This window comes from Capsicum annuum, unplaced genomic scaffold, assembly GCF_002878395.1.
Source record: "Capsicum annuum cultivar UCD-10X-F1 unplaced genomic scaffold, UCD10Xv1.1 ctg999, whole genome shotgun sequence".
Lineage (NCBI taxonomy): Eukaryota > Viridiplantae > Streptophyta > Magnoliopsida > Solanales > Solanaceae > Capsicum > Capsicum annuum.
In genome coordinates, this window is record NW_025896087.1 from 8,188 (window position 1) to 20,208 (window position 12,021).

The 12,021-nt window shown below is 36.3% G+C and overlaps 1 pseudogene; it reads left to right on the forward strand.

Annotated features, from left to right (window-relative positions):
• Window positions 1–2,606: 2,606 nt before the first annotated feature.
• LOC124895852 lies at window positions 2,607–11,789 on the forward strand (annotated as a pseudogene).
• The last annotated feature ends 232 nt before the right edge of the window (window positions 11,790–12,021 follow it).

Consider the following 12,021-nt stretch of genomic DNA (forward strand, 5'->3'; position numbering starts at 1 on the left):
TAAGCAAAGGTAAAGATACGACTAATGATGAGAATTGGACCAATTGTGACATGAAAGCAAGACATGGGCACCGTAGTTAACACCTTGATTCGTGACAATGAGCCGAGCATTGTGACAAAGAAAGGTGTTCGATCAAATTCCTCAAAGGACATTATTTGTCCCAACTCTTGATGCTTTTTCGATTAGAGAGGAACAACATCCTAGTACGAGTAGTCCTATATTTCATGATGAACATTAGGAACTGGCTAACATGTTGCTTGTTTGGTTTTATCCATCCCCATTTTGAAGCCCTTAATGGATACTTTGAACAATTCAAAGTAATATTAAGTGCCAGCACAATCCGTGGAGCCATTTGAAGAGCTACAATATGGCTCTAGACAACAACTAATATCCATACGGAGTGACCAAAATATGGATACAATGGTGGTATCTACTCCAGTGCACTCAACCAGTAACATTAAAGCTAAGAGTGACCAAAGTGGGGGATGAGCGCGAAGAGTTGGGCAGACATGATGGAGAAGGAGCTGCAGCTTACATATCTTACGATACGCGACAAGTTGAGCCCAATAGCTCGTGTTTGTGTCTAGTTGTACCATGATAGTTCCACCACTAGCAGCAGAACAACTTATGGTTCATCAGACAAGTGCTCCAAATAGTGAAATTAGGAATGAAGATCTTCTATAAGATGCAGATTTTTTTGATGAAAGCCATGAGGATGAAAGGTTGGATATCTGATTTGCAAATGATGCTAGGGATGCTGACATCTCTCCTAGGTAACAAAGAAGTGAAAAACACAAAGGTAAAAGCAAAAGTCATGGTAGACATCATATTTAGAATGATAAAGTGTCGGGGGAATTGTCCCAAGCAACTATCAATGATAGTGACAAAGCAAAAGAAACAATGTTCAACTACATCAAGATGGTTCGACAAACGCAAGAAGAATTAACGTATTTTCAAGAACTCTTGAACAAGGTTCAGGAAGGAGATAAGGAGAAGAATCAAATTGATATAGGGCTACAATTTTTTGAATTTGTCACAAGTACAAAGATGAAGGGGCCAAAAAACAAATGGGGACAGTATTTTTGAGCCAAAAAATAAATAGACTACGTTTGCTCCATTTCAAATAATTCAGGAGCCCTTTTCCGTGGAAACAATAGCTTTAAAGTTTTCCTTTTACCCTTAATTAAGTGATATACAACCACATAAATATCTAAAGATTATTTTAGGCCACAAATTTTAAAAATCGTTCTTTTTCCTCAAATAACGTGTCAATTCAAATGGTGTCACATAAATGTTATGGAAGGAGTAAGACGATTAACAACTTTTAGCTAAAAAGCTAAATAAAGCAGACTTAAATTAAGAATAAAGATGCAATTTTTTTCTAAAAGGAGTGTAAGGCCTCATAAAAATTTTGACTCTAGGCCACAAATGCTATCAACTTAAACATGTTAATCAACTTGAGAAAAAATTTCATATAGATTCTATATAAAAAAAATGATTTTTATGGTTGGGTTTGACGTGCAAAATTGTGCTTATAATGATGTGGCATTTGGGACTAACTCAACTTCAAAATTTAGCTCAAGATGGGAGGATTGCCCAAGTCCATATAAGAAGACCACAAGGCCATTCTCCGAACACTATTAAAGTAGGACTCTAACCCATTTTAATAGTGTTGAAAATAAAATAACTATCTCCGGTATGCATTCGTTTTTATCGATTTTGTATTAAAACATCTGTCTAGTTAATATACTTCGTCAGTGCACTAAGTAGCTAACTAGTTTGTGGACAAATCAGTAGAAATTCTTTATTGACATGCTTGCTTTATGTGTTTGTCAATAGCTACCTGTTGTAAGTTAGAAAAATTATCATGGGCAATTTGAAACAACAGTTCGTTTTTTGGGCAGGTTTCATCTGTTGTGCTTAGTGAGGACATTGCCAATCTTCTAGATTTTATAGAGAGGTTAAATGATGGACGTGTGCAAAGTTCAGTTCTTAATATGGATCAAATTGAAGAGCTGACAATTTAGTCTGCATTTTTTCATCAATATTACTATTTGTTTTCGGAAAGTTGTAATGGCCAAATCATGTCTTGCATATCAAAAGAGATTCATGATCTGGTCCAGTCACTTTTTCATCAGAGTGGAGAAGACACACTGGTTAAATTAAAGGATCATGACGTTCCTCGCCTCCTGGAAAATATCAAAAGTTGTATTAGCTCACATAGCTATGCTGAATCAAGTCATGTGACCATGATCGAGGGTCATTTGATTGAACTTTTGGATGCCATCCTCATGTATCTCCACTATCTACCCCAATGTTTTTCTGAGTTGATTTTACCATCAATGACTCAATAGTCAATATGAGCTTCTTCAGAAAGTATTTGGCAATTTAAGAGATTTCCATGGGTTGAAAGTAAATGGTTGCTTTGATTATGAGATAATCGAATATGTCTTACCTCAGATTCAACTTATGACTCAGAAAGTAGTAAAATTTTTTCTACTCTTTTGGATTACCGACTTGATGTATCAGACAAATCAGATGCCTCTTGATTTAATTTGAAGATAGCTACTCTACTTATGGAGGTTATTCCTGTTGAACTGCATGTTATGCACATATGTTCTACGTTCTTGAAAGCTTCAATGTCGGCAGAAGTTGTACGCTTCATCAAGCAACTCTTAGAAGAATCTCTAGACATTCTTAGAGAATCACTGATTCGTATACAACAGCACATCACTAATGATATTACTCCGAGCCCTTCAGCGTACAACTTTCATGTCTTGATAGAGTTCCTATTGATTATTCTTTCTGATGTGCTCCTTCATGAAAAATAGTTTGTTCTCTTAGCACATGTTGGAGCACTTACCAAGGATGTATTCATTCTTGTTTGAAATTTAGAAAAGAACGCACAAAGTGAAGAGAATATGAACGGAACAAGTGGTGCAAGTCTAAACTTGCTGGAAAATATTGAATTTCTGAATGAAGATCTGAAGAGTGTTTTCTTGAAAGCCCCTGCAGAGTCACCTCAGCTCCACTTCCCCTTAAGTGATGGACCACTCTTCATGACTCTTCTACTCAGAAACTTAAATGACTTGCTCAATTCTAATGTTTATTCAGTTGCTTTGATAAAAGAAGAAATCGGTCAGCTGAAAGAAGACCTAGAGCTCATAAATTCGTTCTTTGGGAAAGTTGAGCAAGAATGGAATAGAGATCTTTGGGCTCGTAAATGTGGCATATGCAGTGGAACATGCTATCGACTCAATTATTGTCAGGATAATGGTCTCTTGCAGCTTATCTTCGTATTTCCTGATACCATAGGAAAAATCAAGCTTGTATAAAAAGAGGTACAAGAAAAGATCTCCAAGAACACAAGTACAATTTTTGTGAACTCTCCCAACAAGAAAGTTGAAAACAAGTCATCAATAGTTGGTAAAATAATTATAGGTTTTGAGGAGGAGACTGAGTGGATAATTAGGAAGCTCACCAGCGGACCAATGGAGATAGATGTAATTTCCATAGTCGGCATGCCACGACTTGGAAAAACTACTTTGGCTTACAAAGTATATAATGATAAATCTGTTGTTGATCATTTCGATGTTCGTGCTTGGTGCGCAGTCAACCAGGAAAGTAATGAGAAAAAGTTGTTGCAAAAAATTCTCAATCAAATACATGGTTTGGAAGAAAGTGACAGTGAGTATGAAATAGATGATGACGTTGCTAATAAGCTGTAGAAACGACAGTTTGGAAAGAGGTACCTTATTTTCTTGGATGACTTGTGGGATGCTACAAGGGGTGGGCATGGTACGGTATTTTAAACTTCGGTATGGTAACTTCAGTTTTTGGTATCTAAAAGAACAATACCATTACCATACCAAATTAGTTCAGTATGGTTCGGTATTTTTAAATTTGGTATTTTACGATTTGGACTATGTTATGTCATCTGCTGCTGTGCTGTACTATGTGTTTGTGTGATATCTCGTGACTTGAGCCGGGGGTCTTTCGGAAACAGCCTTTCTACTTCATCAGAGGTAGAGGTATGGACTGCGTACATCTTACCCCCCCAGACCCCACTAAGTGGGAATACACTGGGTTTGTTGTTGTTGTTGTTGTTGTTGGTATTTTACGATTTGGTAATTCGGTAACCATACTTTATTTGATTTCTAATTACATATATTCATATGGAAAAACTACAACTTTAAATTTAAAAAATGTCTCAATCATGTTAGGGTAACAACTATCTTTATTTCTCAATTACACAAAATTAACATTTCAATCACGATTGAATAGCCCGAGATACAAACTCTGAAAAACATTACCTAAACTTAAGCATAGTGCTCCTAAATAATAAGCTTCCCAAAAAATTTATTTCTGAATAAAAGTTACTTCTGTGTTCAATTGACTAATCAATGATATATAAATATATTTAATAATCTTAAATATAATATATATATATATATGGGTTTTATATGTTATTAAAAACTTCGGTGCGGTATACGGTATTTTGGTATTTATTGCATAAATATCAAATACCGTACCAAATACCAAAATAATTTAAAATTCCTACCAAATACCATAACATCAATACCGCGGTATAAATTTTTTTAATTTCGATCTGGTATTCGGTATATACCATACCATGCCCACCCCTAGATGCTGCAACATGGGATGAGCTAACAAGGCCTTTTCCAACTGAATTTCAGAAAGGAAGCAGAGTTATTTTAACAAGTCAGAAAAAGAAAGTGGCTTTGCATGGAATATCCCACAGTGATCCTCTTGATCTTCGATTGGTAAGACTAGAAGAAAGTTGGGAGTTATTAGAGAAAAAGGTATTCGTAGAAGAATGTTGCCCTGATGAACTAAAAGATGTTGGTGAAAAAATATCCCAAAAGTGTGATAGGCTTTCTTTGGTACTTGATTTGATCGGTGGTATTAGAGTTGCCTCGAATTTTTTGACTCTCTGCTGATTATGCCTCAACATGCCTCCATGTTCCAGCTTGAGTCTTGGCACTTGCCCAGTTTTAGGAAATTGAGTAGATCATGATGCAGTTACTGGTCATCAGTTATTTTTTCTAAAAGTGCAGCCTATTTCTCAGGGGCATTTTCTATATATTTTTGGTGATATATATAGTTTTCTTTGTAACTGCTTGAGGCAGTGTCTTTGTTGTACTGAAGATCAAAATCTTCTTTATCCTCATACCTTCATATTTTGAATTCTTGAGGATTTGATTGTACTCTACCTTCTATATAGTGAATAGCTTATCGTTGCCCGTGGTTTTTTCCCAACTTAGGTTTCCACGTTAAATTTGTGTGTCATCTATTTTATTTCCAGATTTTTTTCTTGATTTTATATGTGTATTGTTCCTTGATGTAAGTGAGTTTCTAACAAGTAGTATCAGAGCCAGGTTCATTCCCGTTTCGGGCTCCCGGTCCATGCGCCAGTGCCAATTAGGCCTGGGCGTGAGTGGGGGTATTAGAGTGGGTAAAAGTCCCACATTAGTTGGGGAATGGACTAGTGGTTTGCTTATATAAACTTGGGAAATCCTCCCCTTATGAGCTAGCTTTTGAGGTTGAGTTAGGCCCAAGGTGCATTTCTTGACATGCTATCAGAGCCAGGTTCAATGATATCTACTGTAACCAAGTTTGATATCGAGAAATTTGATGGAAAAATTAGCTTTAGTATCTTGAAGGTCTAGATGAAGGCTGTTCTCACACACAACGATTTGAAGAAGGCTTTAGATGGCAAGTCTAAGAAGCCTGATTCTATGAACGACGAACAATGGGAGGAGTTGGATGAAAAGGCACTCTCTGCAATTCAACTTAGTCTTTCCAAAGAGGTTTTGTGGGAGGTTATTCATGAGACTACTGCTGCAAGTCTCTGGTTGAAACTTGAGTCTCTTTATATGACCAAAAGCCTTTCCAATAAGCTCCGTCTCAAAGAGCGTTTATACACGCTTCGTATGTCTGAAGGTTCTTTGATCCAATCTCATCTTGATGCATATTATTCAATTATAATAGATCTGAAAAATTTAGAAGTTAAAATTGAGGATGAAGACAAGGCTGTCTTATTAATTGTCTCTCTGCCATCTACCTATAAACACTTCAAGGAGATTATGTTATATGGAAATCATGAAACTTTATCTTATGAAGATGTTCAATCAAATTTGTTGTCCAAAGAAAAATTTGATCTTGAAGTTCATTTAGAAGATAAAACAGAGGGCTTGTTTATTAGAGGTAGATCATAGAACAAAGGGTGTTATTCCGGCAAGACATTTCATTACTGCAAGAAACCTGGGCATGTTATTTCTGAATGCAAAAAACTGAAGAATAAAAAGAAGAGAGAAGAAAATAACAAAATATTGTAGAAAACTACTGAAGCCGGAGTTGCTGAATATGATTCCGAAGGTGATGTTTTGTTAGCTGTCTCTACTGATAAGAAGAACTCTTCTGAATGGGTTTTTGATACTGGATGTACGTATCATATGTGTCCTCGTAAGGATTGCTTTTCAACATATGAAAAAGCTGAATTAGGTGTTGTCCTAATGGGGAATGATGCCCTTGGGATTGGTAATGTACAAATAAGGACCCATGATGGCGTTATCAGAACCTTGACCAATGTTCGTCATATTCCTGGCTTGAAATACAACCTGATTTCTTTGGGTACTCTTGAATCTCTTGGATGTAAATATTCAGCAGAAGGTGGAATTCTCAAGGTTTCAAAAACTGATCTCGTCTTGATGAAAGGAATAAGACGTGGGACTCTCTATTACTTGCAAGGTTCAATTGTGACAGGATCTGCAGCAATTTCCACATCATTATTTGATGATGATCTCACTCGTTTATGGCATATGCGCTTGGGTCATATGAGTGAGAAAGGTATGTCTCTTCTTATCAAAAGAGGTCTTCTCGATAATTAAGTTACTGGGAAATTGGTTTTCTGTGAACATTGCATATTTGGAAAACAAAAGAGAGTGAGTTTTTCAGCAGTTATACATCACACATATGGTCTTCTTGATTATATTCATTCTGATTTATGGGGGCCTTCAAAGGTTACATCTCTCGGAGGAAAATGCTACATGATGACCCTTATAGATGATTTCTCTCGCAAAGTCTGGGTTTATTTCTTGAGACATAAAAATAAAAATTTTCTTAAGTTCAAGAACTTTAAGGCTCTTGTTGAGAATCAAACTTCAAAGAAGATTAAAAAACTTTGGACTGATAATGGCTTGGAGTTTTGTGAGTCAGATTTTAATAAGTTTTGCACGAGTCATGGTATTGCTAGACACAAAACTCTTATTGGGAAGCCCCAACAAATAGAGTTGTGGAACGTATTAATAGAACTCTTCTTGAAAGATCTCGTTGTATGCTTTCTAATGCGGGACTATGGCATCATCGTGATTTTTGGGCCGAGGCAATTCTACAGCTTGTTATCTTGTCAATCGATCTCCTCACTCATCCATTAACTTCAAAATTCCAGAAGAAGTTTGGTCAGGTAATCCGGTGGATTTCTCTAATTTAAAAGTATTTGGATGCCCTACTTTTGCCCAAGTTAATGATGGAAAGTTAGCTCCTTGGGTTGTGAAATGCTTATTTCTTGGCTATGCTTCTGAGTCTAAAGGGTATCGTTTATGGTGTCCTAATTTTTGAAAAATAATTTTGAGTAGAGACATCACTTTTAATGAAAATAATCTATTGTGGTTTGGAAAAGAGTCTTCTGTATTATCTCCTAGTATAGGTGATCCACAAGATACTAGTGAGAAGGTGGAGTTAGACGTGAGAACTACATCTCAGAAGGTTGACCCTAACTTTTCTACAGACCCACAATGTAGCAATGATATTCATGTTGATGAACAAGATTCTAGTACCACCCATCCCGTTGAGCCACAATTGATGGATGATTCTTCTATTGCTCATAATAGACCAAGGAGAGTTATTAGAAAGCCCAACTGATACAGTGATAATGATGGTCTAATTGCCTATGCACTTACAGTTGCACAAGAGATTTCTGAAGGAGTTAAACCTACTTCATATTCGGAGGCAATCAACAGTTGTAATTCATCCCAGTGCTGATAGTAATGCAAAAATAAATTAAAAGTTTGCATAAGAACGGGACATGGGAGTTATATGAACTTCCTAAAGGCCGTCGTGAATTAAGCTGCAAATGGATTTTCAAATGGAAAAAAGGAATTCCTGGTGTTGAAGATGCTAGATGGAAAACTCATTTAGTTGTTCGAGGCTTTGATCAAAAGGAAGGCATTGATTTTAATGAAATTTTCTCTCCCATTGTTCGTCATTCTTCCATTAGAGTGCTTCTTGCCTTCATCGCATTATTAGACTTGGAATTGGAGCAATTAGATGTTAAAACGACTTTTCTACACGGAGAATTGGAGCGAGAAATTTATATGAAGCAACCTCAGGGCTTTGTTATTCCTAGCAATGAACAATGTGTTTTCCATTTGAAAAGGTCCTTGTATGGACTTAAACAAGCACCTAGGCAGTGGTACAAGCGATTTCATGCTTTTATGGTTAGTCAAGGCTACACACGAAGTCAATATGATAATTGTGTGTATTTTCAAAAGTCTTCAAATGGTTCCTTTATTTACTTGTTATCATATGTGGATGACATGTTGATTGCTTCAAAAGACATGTCTTTGACCAATAAGCTTAAGTCTCAACTAAGTAATGAGTTTGAAATGAAGGACCTTGGTGCAGCAAAGAAGATTTTGGGAATGGAGATTTATAGAGAATGACAAGCTGGAAAGCTATACTTGTCTCTGAAAAAATACGTTCATAAAATCCTTGACAAGGTCAATATGAGTAAGAGCAAGTCTGTCTCAACTCCTCTAGCATCTCACTTTAAGATATCTTCTGAATTCTATCCTAAAACAGAGGAAAAGATTGAAATAATGTCCAATATTCCCTACTCCAGTGTAGTTGGCGGTCTCATGTATGCCATGGTATGTACTAGACCCGATCTTGCATACACAGTGAGTATGGTAAGTCAGTATATGCACAATCCTGGAAAGTATCATTGGGATATGGTGAAGTGAATTTTTCGATACTTGAAAGGTACGATTAATCTTGGCTTGGTCTTTGATAGGAACAAGGTGACATCTAATGATGTTGTTAGGTTTGTTGATTCTGATTATGGTGGTGATATTGATAGGCGCAGATCTCTGTCTGGGTACAAATTCACTTTATGTTCTGGTTCTATTAGTTGGAAAGCATCTTTGCAATCTATTACAGCTTTATCCACTACAGAAGTGGAGTACGTTACAACTACTAAAGGTGTGAAAGAGGCTACATGGTTACGTGGTCTTATTCTTGAGCTTGGTGTTTCACAAGATACTACTGTTGTGTTCTTAGATAGTCAGAGTGTAATATATCTAACAAAAAATGATGCTTATCATTCCAAGACTAAGCATATTATTGTGAAATATCATTATATCAGAGATACAATGACTGCCGGAGAGATTATAGTTAAGAAAGTGTACACTTCGGAGAATCCGGCAAATATTCTTACTAAGCTACTTCCCATTGCTAAGTTCAAACATTTTTTGAATTTAGCTAGTGTTTACAAAACTTGATTGCCCTTCAGGGCTTTTATGGTAATGACGAGAATCTACTAAATGTGAGTCAAGGTGGAGATTGTTAGAGTTGCCTCCAATTTTTTGACTCTCTGCTGATTATGCCTCAATATGCCTCCATGTTCCAGCTTGGTTCTTGGCACTTGCCCAGTTTTAGGAAGTTGAGCAGATCATGATGCAGTTATTGGTCGCCAGTTGTTTTTTCTGAAAGTACAGCCTATTTCTCAGGGGTATTTTCTGTATGTTTTGGTGATATATATAGTTTTCTATGTAACTGCTTGAGGTAGTGTCTTTCTTGTACTGAAGATCAAAATCTTCTTTATCCTCATTCCTTCATATTTTGAATTCTTGAGGATTTGATTGTACTATACCTTCCATATAGTGAATAACTTGTCGTTGCCCATGGTTTTTTCCCAACTTGGGTTTCCACGTTAAATTTATGTATCATCTATTTTATTTCCAGATTTTTTTCTTGATTTTATATGTGTATTGTTCCTTGATGTAAGTGAGTTTCTAACTGGTGGAGTCATTTCAAGGAAGGAAAAGAAAGAATTTTTGTGGCTTGAAGCTCTCAATAATTTGAGTTCCTTTATTTTTAAGGATACAAAGAAAGTGGTAAAGGTTATACAATTAAGTTATGACCATTTGTCAGATTACCTAAAGCCTTGATTTCCTCACCTTGCAAGTTATCCGAAGGACAAATATATGGTAATATCCGAGTTGAAAGACTTACGGAGTGCTCAAGGACTTGTGGAACTAACTGATTTGAAAAGTGCGGAAGAAGTAATGAAGGTTTATGTGGATGAGTTAGTTTCTAGTAGCTTGGTAATAGTGAGAGGTGGTAGCAAAAAGAGATGCCAAATTCATGATCTGGTGCATGACTTCTGTTCGATTAAAGCTAGAGAGGAAAAGGTTTTTGACATCACAAGTTCAAGTGCTTTGTCTTCCTCCTCCTCCTCCTCCTCCTCTTCTTCTTCTTCTTCAGATCCAATGCTACGTGGGATGACCATTCATTATGATGACATCTTCATTCGAATGAAATTCCATTCCTGTTCAATACAGATGAGAAAAATCCTTCTATTAAACACCTTTTCTCTTTGAAGATACACGTGAATCGTGAGTATCTGTATAACAATGTCCTTCAATACAACTTTCACTTAAGACACCTGAGGCTTCTTAAAATGATGGACCTGACGGATGTAAATTTCACAGATTTTTTGATGAATGAAATAGGCATGCTTGCTTATTTGAGGTGCTTAATCATCCGGACAGAGGCAAAAGCTCTCCCTCTATCATTTTCAAACCTACGGAATCTAGAAACTCTGGTAGTGAGGAATGGTGGAACAGACATGGTATTATCGCCTAGTATCTGGTGTCTTGTAAAGCTACAATGTGCGTCCATCTATAATTGTTCTTTCTTTGATTCAGATATTGACGAACCAACAAAGTTAGAGAATCTGACAACAATAGATCTTCTCAACTTTTCCTGTTCGGGAGGCTCAGAGGATATTTTCACAAGGTTTCCCAATCTTCGAACCCTTGGATTCTGCATTAGTAAATCAATGGATTGTTCAGTAGAGCATATTTACTTTCCAAGATTTGATGTTCTTAATAAACTTTAAAAAGTTTCAGCATATTTTGTGTGCAGTGGGTTCGATCTGACAGTAGATGCACTGTCAAGAATTGGGAGATCACTACCCAACCTTCAAAGGCTTGGACTAGTAAGGGCAAGCATCCATGGTGGTGAAGAATGGAACATGGCAGAAGTCACCTTTGAGAATCTCAAATCTCTAAAATTCGATAATATGTCTTTTTCTGAATGGCACGTTGCAGATCAATCCTTTCCCATGCTCTCGAGGAATTACTTAAATACTATTGCACTAAGCTAAAATATATCCAAGAAAGTTTTGGGGATATTGCTTCATTTAAGTTTATTTCAGTGTGGGGAAGCCCTCAACTTATAGAGTTGGTGCTCAAGATTAAGGTGTTGCAGAAACGATGGGAGAAGACAATCTTGAGGTACACTACAAAGGTATGCTATTTTAGAATATGTGATTATATAAAAATTCATTAACTTGTTTCCTACATTAAATTCCCTCTCACAATATGTTTTCCAATATTGCTTTTAACATTTATAATCCTCTTTCTTTTAACATTTATAATCTTCTTTGCAGTGAGAGACAGGTTGACCAGAATATTAATATGTAGAGACCTCATATGATGGATTGATCCTCAAGACATTTATACCTTGTTTCTATCCATTTAGTTAATTCATAACGTTGGGGTTAGTAACTGATGTACCAAGACTTGATTCATTTCAGTTCATGTCCAATACTTAGTATTTTCTTGAATGGACTTTGGAAGTGATCAATTTTAGTAATGGTCTGAAATACTTGTTTTCTTTATTGGAATGGATGAGATCTGATGCATTATATACTGT